An 18,349-nucleotide genomic window follows, 5' to 3' on the forward strand; every position below is an offset into this window, starting at 1 on the left:
GTTTTGTCGGCATAGGTCCAAAGTTCATGTGTAAAATGTTTTGCGCAGATTGCTCTAAAATCACAGGAGGAGATAGATTTGAACTGCTTTTCATATAATTCAAAATGGTGGGAGATCTAAAGGTCAGAGGTTAAAAGTCAGACCACAAAAGTTGTTAGGCATGAGGAGACGCATGTGTGAATTGAAGTTTCATGGCTGTAGCTCAAACGGGCATGAGTTGTACCTGTTCGTAGTTGGCACTTTCAATTGAGTGCTATAGTGCCACCTTTTGACGAAAGATTGTGAGATTTATTTCTTGATAGTTTCTCATGACCATCTACCATATGGCAGAGTTTCGTAAAAAGCGTATGCACGGTTAAGCCAGAACTGCGAAAAGTGGCAGAAGAAGAAAAATAATGCCAATATCAAAATGGAGCCATGCTTGTGCCTGGCCCCGTAACTAGAAAAAGTGCTCCTCGGAGCACAGGTCTCCGCCAGGTCAGGTACATTATTGTGGCCTCCTGGTGGCGCTGTAATAAGCTAATGTGAAAAGGGTGCCATTTATTCTTAGGTCGTTCACGCAATCGGACACTGCATTCATAATATGAGGCATTTTGTTCCAAAATTGTGTTTTGCTAAATTAGACCTGCTCGTGGCGCTATAACAGGCCAATGTGAAAAGGATGGCATCTCTTCCTTGGCCTAGTGGGAATGTGCGTATGAAATTTCATGGAAATCGCAAGCTGCGTTCATGATTTGAGGCATTTTGTTCAAAACGGACCAATCCTGCAAACTTTGGAAGCCAACCTTAGCCAATGAGGATGGAATATGGGAAATCGGACAGATCCGTGTTCATCACATGACTATAGAGATATTGTGTACCAATTTGCATGACGTTTGGATAAAATCTGTAGGAGTAATATCAAAAAATGGGTTTAGCACATATCGGCCTCCTGGTGGCGCTATAACAGGCCCATGTGAACAATTAGAAGCAGAGGTTCTGAATTGGCATCCAGGGAGTGTGTGTGCACAGTTTCGCAGCGACCAGGCCAAAGGTGCCGGAGATTAGTTGCTAACGGACGGACAGCACACACAGACACACACACACACACACACACACGGACGGACAGGGTACAAAACATACTCTCTCGCCATGCCTTTGGGCCTGGTGGAGACAATAAATCTATAATTAGGCACTGTCATATATAAACAATTAGCAGTACAATCCAAAATATACCACTGTAATCACAAATGAGTATCCAAACATCTTTACAATGGTAACAACAGACATCCCACCTCTCGCGGAAGTTCCAGGAGTCTCCCGGGAATTAGCATCCGCTCGCGGACACCCGCGAGCGACCATAAATCGCAATCGCAAATGCCGACCAGGCGATCAAATGGTGGATTTGCAGGAGAACGGTTCCTATTCACTTCTCATTGCTCAGATCTGGTCTAGAGCCTACTGTCTCGGTTTGCACACATGAGGCTCACACAGACCGGATCTGCAACACCTTTTTGTTGTTGTTTTCTTCTTTGTTCTCATTCGTTGCTGAACTGTCAATCTGACAAAATGGATTAATGTCATTCGCTGTGGGAGGAATGGGCGTCTAAGAGTGACCAACCACTGGTCTCAGATGCAGAGACGGAGAGAAAAAATATATACACTGAAGGAGTTACCCGTGTCTAAAATAAGGACACTTTTGCCCGTTGCACTGTATGTAACCAGCCTGATCTCCAAGAATTTAGTATACATTGCACGGATCCAGTGCATGTCATTCCGTGCATAGTAGCCTAGAAACCCCGAAAATCTGTGCATACGTACGACAAGTCCCACGATGGGCGTAACCAGTTGCAACCCGGAAAAAACCCGGAAGCAGAGCAGTCCCCACAACACAATTTACGATTCTGTGCCTATCGGTACATAACTCAAATGGCGCAGTAGGTTCAAGGGAATGTCACAACGTTCGGGACGGCAACTCGTTCACTTTAGCTCACTCGTGGTCTCTTTCGTGGTGACAATTCCCTTGAAACTGCGGGCCTCCGAAATGGTTTAGTCATAATGGGGCGATGCGAGGCGGCTATGCACAGATTTTCGGGCTTTCCAGTTGTCTATGCACAGAATGACCACTCCGTGCAATGTATACTAAATTCTTGGAGATCGGGTTGATGTAACAGTGACTTCTCAATTGCTCAGCTCACGGAGGCCTTAATGACGGCAAAAGGCACGAGGTATGTTAACACAACAAGTGCCAGAATTTTATTAAAACAGATTACGTTCGGTGCTAGAAATCTCACCGTGCGCTGCGCTGTGCTGTTTTAACATCTCTCACGTGAGTAACAATGGCGGAGCGATCGTGCATCGCAAATGACTCGTTTTCCCCACCATAAAAAGTTTCGGAGCTACGGAGGTTTTCATGAAGGAGATAGAACGGAAGCGGATGGGGAGCCATGTTTTTTGGCACGGTGATCCATCTGTCCCTTCCTTCTCAGAGTCACCGTGGGTGATTCCAGAGATGCTCAACAAGATCTGCATCTGGCTCTCTGACAACAAACTTTCATTACACCTGGGTAAAACTGAATCCATCCTCTTTGGGTCCAGTCCTAACCTTAGCAAGGCAGAGAGTTTCACGATCAAAGTGGGTGATGATGTCATCAAAAGAAAGGATGAAATTACCTACCTGGGCTCCATCTTGGAGGCAAACCTCTCTGGTAACAAAAACGCTGAAAAAGTGATCAAAAATGTCAACCAAACAACACGCTATTTGTGGAGGATTAATCGTCTAGTCAGTAAGAATACTCTGAAGATTCTTGCAGGGGCCCTCATTCAAGGTCATTATGATTATGCATGCACTTCATGGTATCACAACACCTCATTGACTTAAAAACAAGGCTCCAAACATCCCAAAACAAACTTGTAAGGCTACTTCTTGGCCTCAATCACAAAACCCATCTAACCCCTGCTCATTTTGCTAGGATTGGATGGCTTAGGGTTGAGGACAGAGTACAGCAACTTGCGGGCCTGGTCTTCAAGATACACCACAACATTGGGATCCCCCTGTATTTGTCAAAATACTTCCAAAATGTTAATGAAGTCCATGATCATAACACCAGAGGAAGCTCCACAAATCATGTTCAACCCAGATTTGGCTCAACTAAGGGAATGAACTCGTTCTCATGCTATTCATCAAAAATGTGGAATGCCCTACCAAAAGGAGTAAAGGAGTGTAAAACCCTACTCACTTTCAAAACTGCCCTAAAGATACACCTTCAGGAGGCTGCAATTCGAAAATGGCCCCTGTCTAAGTCTTAACCTACCCCCCCCCTACCCCCCCCCTCCTTCATTTTCCTCTTTTGTATATATATATATTTTTTTCTCTCTTCATACCAGTAACCTGAAAGCTGATTGTATGACATTCTGTTTAGTAGTGTGTATATCTGTCTGCCTCTTATATATCATCATGATTTGTGTGCATGGGGTTCTCATCTTAAACAAGCTTAGTGCTTAATGAGAGTTCCAGTTTAGTAGACCTTGTATTGTGAATTTGTACTTCCATGTACTGTTATGTACTGTCATGTACAGAGTACTATTCTCATGTCTTACTAAATAAACTACATCAATCAATCAATCAAAACACTTCCCCTTCCTTCCCGGGCTAAATCCTATGGCTAAATCACGCAATCGTGACTACGTCACAACCTGTTACTATGGCAACCTGAGCATTTAAAGGTACATACCCATTATGTTCTGGCCTTTTTAACAGGGCTGAAGTGGTTAATGTATGTAATGTAATCATTTATATCTGCAAAGTAACTAGTCACTAAAGTGTTCAAATAATTGTAATGGAGTAAAAGTATAATATTTGCCTCTGAGATGTAGTGGAGTAGAAGTAAAAATATAGACAAATACTCCAGTAAAGTAAAAGTACCTCAAAATGGTACCTAAGTACAGTACTTGAGTAAATGTACTTAGTTACTTTACACCACTGAAAAACACCTTAGTATTGTTTTTTTATTTAAAACCTTTAAAGATGAGTGTTCCTTTGTGCTACTACTATACTGTGTTAACTAAGTGGTCCAATGGGTGGGCCGCAAACACTTTTTCAAGTGGACCCTGATCCACAAAAGGTGGAGAACCACAGCTCTGTCTTCTGGTATCATGTTTGTGTTTTGATCTATGCACTTCTATGCATGTGGCCCAATATTATTAACCCTAACATAAGTGGTGTTAAGTAACTAAGCACATTTACTCAAGTACTGTACTTAAGTGCAATGTTGAGGTATTCTTTACTTTATAGATTTGGATTATTATTACAAAACATACATTAACTACTTCAGCCCTATATATATTTTGGCCTTTTGAAAATAGCAGATCAACAAGCTCACAATGCGTCGTGATGCGACACATTGTGAGCTTGTAGATCTGCTATTTTCCAAACATTTGTATACATTTTATACATTTGAAAACTTGTGAAATGGGACATTCTGAATAATGAGTAGGCCTACCTTAGCTTTCGTACTTTAAGTATATGTTGATACCAATACTTTTGTACTTTTACTCAAGTAGGCCTACATTTAAAATTCCCAGCTTGTACTTGTAGTAGTTCTACAATGTAGTATCGATACTTTTACTTACAATAAGTAAAACATTTGAGTACTTTTCCACCACTGCTTAACATTACATTACATTACAGTCATTTAGCAGACGCTTTACCCAAAGCGACTTACAATAAGTGCATTCAACATAGGTAGGGAACGAAACTACTAATCACCAGAAGTCTTAAGTGCATTTTCTGCTAAAACAGGCAACCAAGAGTATAGCTTACCTAGCGCTAAGGTAAAAGTGCAATATATCAGCTACCTACTTTCTTAAACAGATGAGACAATAGCAAAATCAAATGAGCAAGAGCTAAAACAAATAAGTGTATTGACTAAAGAAGATCCAATAAAACAATAAAACAAGAGTTCATACAACTAGTTTTCAACAAGTAGGCAAGGCGAAGAGGAAAGGTAGTGTTTCCTGAAGAGGTGGGTTTTCAGCCTGCGGCGAAAGATGGGCAGTGACTCTGCCCAACATAACATAGCTATAACACCCTATCGTCAATGAATATCATATCAGCTACACAGTATCTATATCCTAATACATGTTCTTCATGTATGTTTATGGTTGTGTTGTCACTATTTTTTAAACCTTTCTTAATGTGATACTTAATGTGTTCTGATGTACAGTATGGGCTCTAAAAATGATCAACAAGTACCTTTATCTTGCCACATGATGGCGCTATCTGACCACAGCTGGGATAGAGACTGCAAGTTAGTATATTGACCTACAGCAGTGGGGGGGGGGGGGGGGGCAGCAAAATGTGTTAATACAGCATCATAATCATTTCAACTACTTTATCCATATCATGTTGGCTATTCAAAAATAGCAGATCTACAAGCTCAAAGCGCGTCACTTCGTGCCACGCTGGGAGCTTGTAGATCTGCTATTCATTTATTTTAATCCCTAGGGCACAACATATTTTTTAGTTGGGGGTCCGCAGCCAAATACATATCATGTTGGGGGTCCTTGACATGAAAAAGTTTGAGAACCACTGACCTACACACTACATAACATGACCATGTGACTGAAAGATACAAATGTGGGAAAGGTATGAATTAAACTCTATTTATAAGTGGATGTAAATAGCTCTATATTGTGACCCCTGTTGTTGAACAAACACACGACCATAGACAATTAAGAGACGTTTTTTTTGTCCAGAAATGTTATAATAAATACCACAATTAAATAAATAACATCGACAATTAAATACATAAATAAAACCCACAATGTTATAAAATAAATAAAAACACAATGAAATAAATACATTTATATAATTGTGTTGTGTTTTAATCAATTTCATAATAGATTTTATTTATTTCATTGTGGTATTTCTTATTACATTTTTCTCCTCCAGCTGTCACTGTCAGCGTTTACATGACAACCCACTCACTGGCCAATCACAGCGCGAACAGAACCTCCCGGGCTATGGGATCGTAGATCAGCAGCAGACAAGACGCCAGGAGGAGGAGCTTAAAGAAAACCCAGGGTGAATTCACTCTGCAAGGTCGCTACATCCGGCCTGGCTCTAAAGCGGAAATGGAAACAGCAAACGTATGTATAAGTACTTAGAAATGTACCAGATACAGTAACAGTACGTTTTAACAGCGGGCGACTCTCGGGCGATCCCGGGCGACATCGTCCAAAAGATAAAGAAAATCCATCTTTCATCGCCCCCCCGCCCACTTCGCCCTATCGCCAGTAGTCGCCGGCTCTCATAGACATATAATGCACTTCCGGAAAATACTATCCTGATCGCCCGCTGATCGCCCGCTGTTAAAACGCACCGTAAGGCGGGCTCTAAACCGGATGCGAGTATTGAAGGGTGAATAGTAACCTTGGCTTGGTTTGTGGTTTGGGGACGACGCGAGGAGGTTGTTTAAGGAAGGACGTGAAACAGCAGATCTACAAGCTCACAACGCTTCGCGCTGCGACGTGTTGTGAGCTTGTAGATCTGGCAAGCTTGTAGATCGTGGCGATGACGATAGATGGTGATGTTTTTTTTGTCAATAGGAACTCCAGCAGTGTGTAGAGGGAGACTATTTTCCTCTGTGCTCATTTATATTCTATATTGTCTATGTACATTTATAGAGAACTCTTTCATTGTACCTCCACCTTCAACACATATTGGTGAGTTAACATATTTTATTTAACATGACATTTGTGTCGTTTTGTGGGTCGCATTAACCTTGATCTGTCAAACATTTCCTGACATTCATAACCAGGATAAGTTGATGAATGCTTTTGCATGCCGACCTTGTACACTATAATGTGTGTTATGACTATAAATCATCATAACATACTAGCCTTAGATCAAGACTCTCGTAGATATATTTGATCGATTCTGACATATTCTACGAGAGTCTTAGCTACCACCCACCCAGATTTCCCTGGAATGTCAGCTCCAAAGCCCGTATTTCTCAGAAACACGTACAAGTACAAAATATAAGGTGCTTGCCCGCTTGCCCCAAATGTTAACTCGGTGTCCGATGTGTTTGTGCAATGTATTAGTCCATATTTATCAATAAAGAATTGTTTTAATCCCGTCTGTGGCCGAACGGCAGTTTTCCCCCCTCGTTTACTTCCCTGTTTATAGTGAGTGTAATTCCGGCTCTCACCGAATGGGCCTCGTCACTACCGCCCATTGGAAACTTTCCAACAGAATCGGCCACAGACGGGATTAAAACACTTCTTAAAAGAAAAGAAGACTAATACATTACACAAACACTCCGAACACCGAGTTAACATTTGGGGAAAACGGGTAGCTAATCACCTTATATTTTGCATTTATACATGTTTGGAGAAATACGGGCTTAATTGGTGACATTCCAGGGCAAACTGAGGGGGTGGTCGCTAAGACGCTAAGAGATAAAACTGTCAAAATCGATAGTCTTGAGATCTAATGTTTGTTATGACTTTAAATCATCCTAAATAGGCTATACCATAGTGGTCTAGTTTAAAATGACTTAACTAGGGATTAACCCTGGATTCTATGCTAATTTACATTGCTGTTTAATTCATGTAAAATATGCACTAGCCCTAGAATGAGCAGTGTTCAGTCAGCAAATATAACGGAGCAAATATAAGACTTCCGGTGGACGATCTCTTCAGAATAAGAGTACCCTCTAGAGTAAAAAGAAACCATTGAAAACCATTGAAAAACGGTTCATTTGCACATTAAAACTATAAATTAAGCATTTAAACGAAGCTATATATCACATATTATGTTTCTGTGTAACAAAAACGGATTTAAAACATTAATTATTTATCTAAATTGATAGATGCTGTTCAAAGGAGTGCATAGCCTATACAAATTGGACACTGGACAGGAGACGGTGCTTAGTGCCGGAACTTCTGAGGTACGCACGCGTTCGGGGAGACCCCCTCTACACAGCCACACTCTCCGCTAAGCGGCACTAAGGTGTAAAAAAAAGTGGCGGGCCGTCCAGTGAGGTCAAGGGTCAGAAAAGGGCCCTTTTCAGTGCATAGCCTATACAAATTGGACACTGGACAGGAGACGGTGCTTAGTGCCGGAACTTCTGAGGTACGCACGCGTTCGGGGAGACCCCCTCTACACAGCCACACTCTCCGCTAAGCGGCACTAAGGTGTAAAAAAAAGTGGCGGGCCGTCCAGTGAGGTCAAGGGTCAGAAAAGGGCCCTTTTCAGTGCATAGCCTATACAAATTGGACACTGGACAGGAGACGGTGCTTAGTGCCGGAACTTCTGAGGTACGCACGCGTTCGGGGAGACCCCCTCTACACAGCCACACTCTCCGCTAAGCGGCACTAAGGTGTAAAAAAAAAGTGGCGGGCCGTCCAGTGAGGTCAAGGGTCAGAAAAGGGCCCTTTTCAGTGCATAGCCTATACAAATTGGACACTGGACAGGAGACGGTGCTTAGTGCCGGAACTTCTGAGGTACGCACGCGTTCGGGGAGACCCCCTCTACACAGCCACACTCTCCGCTAAGCGGCACTAAGGTGTAAAAAAAAAGTGGCGGGCCGTCCAGTGAGGTCAAGGGTCAGAAAAGGGCCCTTTTCAGTGCATAGCCTATACAAATTGGACACTGGACAGGAGACGGTGCTTAGTGCCGGAACTTCTGAGGTACGCACGCGTTCGGGGAGACCCCCTCTACACAGCCACACTCTCCGCTAAGCGGCACTAAGGTGTAAAAAAAAGTGGCGGGCCGTCCAGTGAGGTCAAGGGTCAGAAAAGGGCCCTTTTCAGTGCATAGCCTATACAAATTGGACACTGGACAGGAGACGGTGCTTAGTGCCGGAACTTCTGAGGTACGCACGCGTTCGGGGAGACCCCCTCTACACAGCCACACTCTCCGCTAAGCGGCACTAAGGTGTAAAAAAAAGTGGCGGGCCGTCCAGTGAGGTCAAGGGTCAGAAAAGGGCCCTTTTCAGTGCATAGCCTATACAAATTGGACACTGGACAGGAGACGGTGCTTAGTGCCGGAACTTCTGAGGTACGCACGCGTTCGGGGAGACCCCCTCTACACAGCCACACTCTCCGCTAAGCGGCACTAAGGTGTAAAAAAAAGTGGCGGGCCGTCCAGTGAGGTCAAGGGTCAGAAAAGGGCCCTTTTCAGTGCATAGCCTATACAAATTGGACACTGGACAGGAGACGGTGCTTAGTGCCGGAACTTCTGAGGTACGCACGCGTTCGGGGAGACCCCCTCTACACAGCCATACTCTCCGCTAAGCGGCACTAAGGTGTAAAAAAAAGTGGCGGGCCGTCCAGTGAGGTCAAGGGTCAGAAAAGGGCCCTTTTCAGTGCATAGCCTATACAAATTGGACACTGGACAGGAGACGGTGCTTAGTGCCGGAACTTCTGAGGTACGCACGCGTTCGGGGAGACCCCCTCTACACAGCCACACTCTCCGCTAAGCGGCACTAAGGTGTAAAAAAAAGTGGCGGGCCGTCCAGTGAGGTCAAGGGTCAGAAAAGGGCCCTTTTCAGTGCATAGCCTATACAAATTGGACACTGGACAGGAGACGGTGCTTAGTGCCGGAACTTCTGAGGTACGCACGCGTTCGGGGAGACCCCCTCTACACAGCCACACTCTCCGCTAAGCGGCACTAAGGTGTAAAAAAAAGTGGCGGGCCGTCCAGTGAGGTCAAGGGTCAGAAAAGGGCCCTTTTCAGTGCATAGCCTATACAAATTGGACACTGGACAGGAGACGGTGCTTAGTGCCGGAACTTCTGAGGTACGCACGCGTTCGGGGAGACCCCCTCTACACAGCCACACTCTCCGCTAAGCGGCACTAAGGTGTAAAAAAAAGTGGCGGGCCGTCCAGTGAGGTCAAGGGTCAGAAAAGGGCCCTTTTCAGTGCATAGCCTATACAAATTGGACACTGGACAGGAGACGGTGCTTAGTGCCGGAACTTCTGAGGTACGCACGCGTTCGGGGAGACCCCCTCTACACAGCCACACTCTCCGCTAAGCGGCACTAAGGTGTAAAAAAAAGTGGCGGGCCGTCCAGTGAGGTCAAGGGTCAGAAAAGGGCCCTTTTCAGTGCATAGCCTATACAAATTGGACACTGGACAGGAGACGGTGCTTAGTGCCGGAACTTCTGAGGTACGCACGCGTTCGGGGAGACCCCCTCTACACAGCCACACTCTCCGCTAAGCGGCACTAAGGTGTAAAAAAAAGTGGCGGGCCGTCCAGTGAGGTCAAGGGTCAGAAAAGGGCCCTTTTCAGTGCATAGCCTATACAAATTGGACACTGGACAGGAGACGGTGCTTAGTGCCGGAACTTCTGAGGTACGCACGTGTTCGGGGAGACCCCCTCTACACAGCCACACTCTCCGCTAAGCGGCACTAAGGTGTAAAAAAAAGTGGCGGGCCGTCCAGTGAGGTCAAGGGTCAGAAAAGGGCCCTTTTCAGTGCATAGCCTATACAAATTGGACACTGGACAGGAGACGGTGCTTAGTGCCGGAACTTCTGAGGTACGCACGTGTTCGGGGAGACCCCCTCTACACAGCCACACTCTCCGCTAAGCGGCACTAAGGTGTAAAAAAAAGTGGCGGGCCGTCCAGTGAGGTCAAGGGTCAGAAAAGGGCCCTTTTCAGTGCATAGCCTATACAAATTGGACACTGGACAGGAGACGGTGCTTAGTGCCGGAACTTCTGAGGTACGCACGCGTTCGGGGAGACCCCCTCTACACAGCCACACTCTCCGCTAAGCGGCACTAAGGTGTAAAAAAAAGTGGCGGGCCGTCCAGTGAGGTCAAGGGTCAGAAAAGGGCCCTTTTCAGTGCATAGCCTATACAAATTGGACACTGGACAGGAGACGGTGCTTAGTGCCGGAACTTCTGAGGTACGCACGCGTTCGGGGAGACCCCCTCTACACAGCCACACTCTCCGCTAAGCGGCACTAAGGTGTAAAAAAAAAGTGGCGGGCCGTCCAGTGAGGTCAAGGGTCAGAAAAGGGCCCTTTTCAGTGCATAGCCTATACAAATTGGACACTGGACAGGAGACGGTGCTTAGTGCCGGAACTTCTGAGGTACGCACGCGTTCGGGGAGACCCCCTCTACACAGCCACACTCTCCGCTAAGCGGCACTAAGGTGTAAAAAAAAAGTGGCGGGCCGTCCAGTGAGGTCAAGGGTCAGAAAAGGGCCCTTTTCAGTGCATAGCCTATACAAATTGGACACTGGACAGGAGACGGTGCTTAGTGCCGGAACTTCTGAGGTACGCACGCGTTCGGGGAGACCCCCTCTACACAGCCACACTCTCCGCTAAGCGGCACTAAGGTGTAAAAAAAAGTGGCGGGCCGTCCAGTGAGGTCAAGGGTCAGAAAAGGGCCCTTTTCAGTGCATAGCCTATACAAATTGGACACTGGACAGGAGACGGTGCTTAGTGCCGGAACTTCTGAGGTACGCACGCGTTCGGGGAGACCCCCTCTACACAGCCACACTCTCCGCTAAGCGGCACTAAGGTGTAAAAAAAAGTGGCGGGCCGTCCAGTGAGGTCAAGGGTCAGAAAAGGGCCCTTTTCAGTGCATAGCCTATACAAATTGGACACTGGACAGGAGACGGTGCTTAGTGCCGGAACTTCTGAGGTACGCACGCGTTCGGGGAGACCCCCTCTACACAGCCACACTCTCCGCTAAGCGGCACTAAGGTGTAAAAAAAAGTGGCGGGCCGTCCAGTGAGGTCAAGGGTCAGAAAAGGGCCCTTTTCAGTGCATAGCCTATACAAATTGGACACTGGACAGGAGACGGTGCTTAGTGCCGGAACTTCTGAGGTACGCACGCGTTCGGGGAGACCCCCTCTACACAGCCATACTCTCCGCTAAGCGGCACTAAGGTGTAAAAAAAAGTGGCGGGCCGTCCAGTGAGGTCAAGGGTCAGAAAAGGGCCCTTTTCAGTGCATAGCCTATACAAATTGGACACTGGACAGGAGACGGTGCTTAGTGCCGGAACTTCTGAGGTACGCACGCGTTCGGGGAGACCCCCTCTACACAGCCACACTCTCCGCTAAGCGGCACTAAGGTGTAAAAAAAAGTGGCGGGCCGTCCAGTGAGGTCAAGGGTCAGAAAAGGGCCCTTTTCAGTGCATAGCCTATACAAATTGGACACTGGACAGGAGACGGTGCTTAGTGCCGGAACTTCTGAGGTACGCACGCGTTCGGGGAGACCCCCTCTACACAGCCACACTCTCCGCTAAGCGGCACTAAGGTGTAAAAAAAAGTGGCGGGCCGTCCAGTGAGGTCAAGGGTCAGAAAAGGGCCCTTTTCAGTGCATAGCCTATACAAATTGGACACTGGACAGGAGACGGTGCTTAGTGCCGGAACTTCTGAGGTACGCACGCGTTCGGGGAGACCCCCTCTACACAGCCACACTCTCCGCTAAGCGGCACTAAGGTGTAAAAAAAAGTGGCGGGCCGTCCAGTGAGGTCAAGGGTCAGAAAAGGGCCCTTTTCAGTGCATAGCCTATACAAATTGGACACTGGACAGGAGACGGTGCTTAGTGCCGGAACTTCTGAGGTACGCACGCGTTCGGGGAGACCCCCTCTACACAGCCACACTCTCCGCTAAGCGGCACTAAGGTGTAAAAAAAAGTGGCGGGCCGTCCAGTGAGGTCAAGGGTCAGAAAAGGGCCCTTTTCAGTGCATAGCCTATACAAATTGGACACTGGACAGGAGACGGTGCTTAGTGCCGGAACTTCTGAGGTACGCACGCGTTCGGGGAGACCCCCTCTACACAGCCACACTCTCCGCTAAGCGGCACTAAGGTGTAAAAAAAAGTGGCGGGCCGTCCAGTGAGGTCAAGGGTCAGAAAAGGGCCCTTTTCAGTGCATAGCCTATACAAATTGGACACTGGACAGGAGACGGTGCTTAGTGCCGGAACTTCTGAGGTACGCACGTGTTCGGGGAGACCCCCTCTACACAGCCACACTCTCCGCTAAGCGGCACTAAGGTGTAAAAAAAAGTGGCGGGCCGTCCAGTGAGGTCAAGGGTCAGAAAAGGGCCCTTTTCAGTGCATAGCCTATACAAATTGGACACTGGACAGGAGACGGTGCTTAGTGCCGGAACTTCTGAGGTACGCACGTGTTCGGGGAGACCCCCTCTACACAGCCACACTCTCCGCTAAGCGGCACTAAGGTGTAAAAAAAAGTGGCGGGCCGTCCAGTGAGGTCAAGGGTCAGAAAAGGGCCCTTTTCAGTGCATAGCCTATACAAATTGGACACTGGACAGGAGACGGTGCTTAGTGCCGGAACTTCTGAGGTACGCACGCGTTCGGGGAGACCCCCTCTACACAGCCACACTCTCCGCTAAGCGGCACTAAGGTGTAAAAAAAAGTGGCGGGCCGTCCAGTGAGGTCAAGGGTCAGAAAAGGGCCCTTTTCAGTGCATAGCCTATACAAATTGGACACTGGACAGGAGACGGTGCTTAGTGCCGGAACTTCTGAGGTACGCACGCGTTCGGGGAGACCCCCTCTACACAGCCACACTCTCCGCTAAGCGGCACTAAGGTGTAGAAAAAAGTGGCGGGCCGTCCAGTGAGGTCAGGGGTCAGAAAAGGGCCCTTTTCAGACAATAGTGTATACAAGTGGCCATACCCTAACCCAATAGTGTATACAAGTGGCCACACAACCCCACACCATAAAAGAATACAGACAGGCTTTGAAAGTTTAAAAAAAGACCTTTTAATTACTCTTTACTAATAAAACAGTGTACAATTTATCAAAAACAGAATATATATAAATACATTTTCCAATATTTGTTTTTAAACATTGCCAATTGTCTTAAGGTGGACTGAGAGGCTACTTTAGTAGTTTAGTAGTCACAGATTTGATCAATTTACTATATGTGTGTGTGTTAATAACAGCAAACATTATTCAAACACAATCATCATGCAAAACTGTAAAAATGTGGAAGTTCTAGGAAGTGCAAACCACACTCAAAAGTATAAAATGGTACTGCGTGCAACGTACCTAAGTGCAAAGATCACTCAAATGTATAATAAACGGGTACAACATGCAATGTACCAACGTGCAAACATCACTCAAATGTATAAAAAAGTATAACATGCAATATACTGAAGTGCAAACATCACTCAAAAGTGCAACACAGCAAACTTAAAGTGCAAACATTGTACACACACACACACACACAAATTGATCAATAGATAGATGTACGTATATAAAGCAGAACCAGCTCAGTCCAAACATTGCATAGTCCTGTGCTCTAATGTTTGTTTTTAGATGATCACAGTAAGCACAAAGACAAAAGAAAAAAAGAAGAAAACATTTGATTAAATCAAAACCTAAAGGAAAAAAAGGAAGACCAAAATGACGTTCCCTCCTGGTGTCTTGGGAACATGTCAGTTCTGGTCCCTCGCATCCTCCATTTGTGACGTTCTCCTACAACAGACACAACAGAGCCTTTTAGGTAGTTTGTCCAAGATACAGTAAATCACAGTACATGCTTTAACTTTGTACTCAGATAAATATCTTTTTGCCTGACAACTCATGCATAACACAATCTCGCTTTTCACGGTGGCTTTTGAAAGTGTTGAGGCTCACATCAAACAGAACAGCTTTGGAAAACAAACAAGTGAAAATACCACATCTGCTGCCGTCAGTTTGTTCTATGAAATTGGGACAACTGTGATAACACTCATATCTAAATGTAATACCCATACCTCTACCATACAATGCAAAGTACTGTAATGCTAAGTACCTTTGCAGTGGAAAAAATGCCTTAACCAGGTCTTGCTCATGCACACGTAGTGAATCCATTATCACAACATCTAATACTATAACATCACCATTCACTGTCTTTTTGGTGAAATCTACCGCGATGGCTCCCCAATGGGACTTATTTGCGTTGACGGGCAATATCACCAACTCGTAGTTCCACCAATTGCGTGATGCTCGTGGTACATCTGGGAGGACACTGATGTCATCACACCAAAAACTCTGTAACTGTTGGCTTACAAAAGTGCTGGGACAAATAAATGCATTTTTTTTTCTTTCAACACTCGAAAGCAAGAGCTTATGGTACTCATCGATCATCTTATCACTCAGCCACTCGTTATTCTCCACAGCTGCCGTTGGAATGGATCTCCCTTTTCTAGCCCTTGTCTGCTTGTGTTGTTTGCATCTGTCTGTGCATTTATGTTTTTGTTCGACCTGCTGAAAGTTGATTAGTTTCACACTATTAGTTTTCTCGTATGACACGACAAAGCAACTAGCTGTGGTCAGTATTTTTAGCATCAGCTCAAAGGTATAGCCTGCTGTGTCATTGGATGCTTTTGTCATGATATGCCATTGCTGGTCTTTACACGTGTACAATGACACATATGGTGACTTGTCAAAAAATGCACAAATGCTGGACACAGCATAATCATTTTGGTGGTACAGACAGGAGAGAGTGAACGTTTTGGGAATTTCTGCACCAGATCTTAGCAGGAGAAGTAAAGTCTGTGGGCTGTGAATTACTTGATAGGTTGATAAGCTTAAGTCCTGCTTACATGTTTCACATTGGTCAAGTTGAGCAGAACATATTTTGGCAACTGTGTCCAAGATGCCTTTTTGTGACACTTCAAGTGGCTGCACTATGAGTTCTGATATGTTCTTTCTAGATGGTACGGCCTGGTCACCACATTGAGTACAAATATAGCGACCAAGACTTTTAAGGCAAAGCAGGTCATTTCCAAGGAAAGGAGCCCCAAGTGTGTCATTCACAAAGCTGTTTAATATGTGGTACACGTCTGTCATAGAAAATTGCCGAGACACTAATGACACCACCTGAGTGTTGGCAAGTTTCTCAAGCGCTCTTTTAAACAATGCTGGGGACTGCGCTGCTGCTGCTGCTGCTGCAAGCCGTGTGTGACATTTTTGGAAAGCAGATGTCTGTTTTAGAAATGTTAGTATTGGTAATGGTATGGCTTCACACATATTGTGATTTGGTCTTTCATTGCAAAAAAACACATCCACACCATGGCCAATATCTTCCAAATTGTCCTCTATTGTGATAACAGCATTAAGTGATGCATCATTACATTTCACATAGAAATAAATGTACCCATGTGGTTTTGCCAATTGCAATGCATTTGCTGGTTGAAGGATGTTTATATTTGTATCATCTGCTCTAATTACGACATTGTCATAAAGCAAATGTGCCCAGAAGTGTCCGGCTTTGGCCACTGAGCCTACATGACAAATGATTGAGCCCAACTTATACTTAATTTTACTGCTGTCACGAATGGGAATTTCGATTATATCAGATGGGACTACAGGCGTGTGGAGCACCGTCCCACCATTATCAACACGGGACACAGAAAGAGTAATGACATCAGGAGCATCAATCCAACATATTTGTCTCTTCATTTCTGAACCACATGCTGTACATCTCTGTTGACCTTCACCTTCCATGATTGTGTGTTCGAAAAGAGAATTGAGGGACTCACATTTCTGTGTCAGCGGTAATGCAAAAACAGTAGGCGCGCATGAAATGCTTTCAACTTTCGATGCACATTTTTTACAGATGTCTGTATGTTTTGCCATAGCAGTTGTTTGGACACTACAATCATGCAACCAGATTAATAATTTGTGTATCAAATCTAGTGGGTCATTGTGCATTGACAAGGACAACGCTGGGATGCTCTTGACTAATTCTTGAGTGACACCATGGATTGTTTTAGCATCAAATGTGTGCCCTGGATTTTGAAAAAACGCTTGGATGAGAGCTGCTAAATTCCCTGGCATTGATGACATCGCAACCATATAAGTAGGTGTCAACTGTTTCAATTTATCTTGTACTACTTGCAGATGCAGTATCGATTGTAGGGTTGCATTTAGCCAACAATTACTCTCATTATTTGCAAACCTGCATATACTATTGCATATTTCCTCATTTGTGCCTCTGTTTTGTTTTTGTGCACACTTGCTGAGCTGTCATTTTGTAAGAAAATCTTTGAATTTGCTTGTGGCTTATTTTGATAAGAGCGTCTCAGCTGTGGCGGCAGAGTTCTCTTTTTGTTCCACTCTTCTACAGGTGGTGGGTGTGGACGCTGTGATGCCTGTGATATCCTGTAGCCTACTTTGGCAATGAAATCTATGGCTGACTGCTTGTATAGTGAGCGTATGCGCTGTATACATTCGTCAATTCTGTGTTTCTCATTTCGTAAAAGCAACACTTTTGTGTTTTTGAACATGGCCTCACTAATAGCTGTGCTTTTCTTACCATGGTTTATTTGTGCAGCATAGGCTCCAGAGAATCGCTGCAAATCACCTGAGAGTAGATCTGACCATATTGGAATAGTTGGGAGGAAGTTTGAGAACAGTTTGTTTAAAATAGTTTCTCCATGGTATTGATTTTCACCTGTGTCATTGCTGGTTTTAATTGTATTATTGGCTGTAGCCCTTAGTTGTTCAAAATAGTCTTTGAAGGGAGATGTTCCTTCACAAACATCAGTCAAGTCAAATATATCATCAACCGCAGTGTCATATGAATTGTCTTGTCGATCATGCTCTTTATCAATAATTCCTGCAATTCCTGGCAGCTTCTGTGTTTCATCCTCAATGCGGCCAAGACTAGCTGCCACCTCGCTGGAGTTCCTTTTGCTACCAAGTACAATACAAGCAGCAGATACTATATTACCTGCTTGTTTCAGTGTTTTGGCATTAACTAAAGCGCTGAAGATGAACATAGCCAACTTAAACCTACAATCTCTAGTATTGTACTGTTGTTTGCAAATGTGACTTGCCTGTTTCATCAGATGACTCTTACATGCTCTTATGGTACAAAAATTCAAATCTTTGCTATCTGCCTTTCCATTCACTATTCTCCAGCAGCGTAACAAGTACATTTTCATGCTATCTCCATTGAAGATATGCATACTGGCTTTCAAAAGCACTATGGACCTATCACTATTAATCTGCATGGGTGTTGTGTTGGCACCAAATATCTCCTTCTCTTTGCACCTCAATTCCGTGAGGAGCTCCTCTACAGCAGTCTGGGTGTGTTGTTCACTGATCATAAATGCTACAGGAGTTGAAGCGGACGAAGTGGATGAACTTACTACAATCTCATAATACAAAATCCTTTTCTTTGTTAGTTTACTCTTAATGATTCCCCCAGTGGCATCCCATGATGCAGCGCTGTCCTTAATCACATCGTGCCACAGTCTCACTCCTGCTTCACTAAAACATATAACCTTAAGGGGACTAACTTTAATAAGTTGAATGAATCCTTTTACAACTACACTTTCTGTGTCTTCATCTTCCCAGTCAGCTTTCAGTAGTGTGTGGACTACAGTGGCTGG

At 45.0% G+C, this 18,349-nt stretch overlaps 1 protein-coding gene and 1 long non-coding RNA gene across 2 annotated transcripts in view; one reads left to right on the forward strand and one right to left on the reverse strand.

Moving 5' to 3' along the window:
* The window catches only part of LOC308096711, a 776,952-nt gene that overhangs the window by 730,421 nt on the left and 28,182 nt on the right, over positions 1-18,349 (reverse strand). The window lies entirely within an intron of this gene.
* LOC308096707 (6-phosphofructo-2-kinase/fructose-2,6-bisphosphatase 2-like) overlaps positions 6,572-18,349 on the forward strand; it is a 68,223-nt gene continuing 56,445 nt past the window's right edge. Inside the window, exon 1 of the mRNA XM_080444125.1 lies at positions 6,572-6,705. The gene's annotated coding sequence lies outside the window, so the exon portion shown is untranslated. The remainder of the gene's footprint in view (positions 6,706-18,349) is intronic.

This window comes from Gymnoscopelus braueri, assembly GCF_963280865.1.
Source record: "Gymnoscopelus braueri genome assembly, chromosome: 12".
NCBI classification, from domain to species: Eukaryota; Metazoa; Chordata; class Actinopteri; order Myctophiformes; family Myctophidae; genus Gymnoscopelus; species Gymnoscopelus braueri.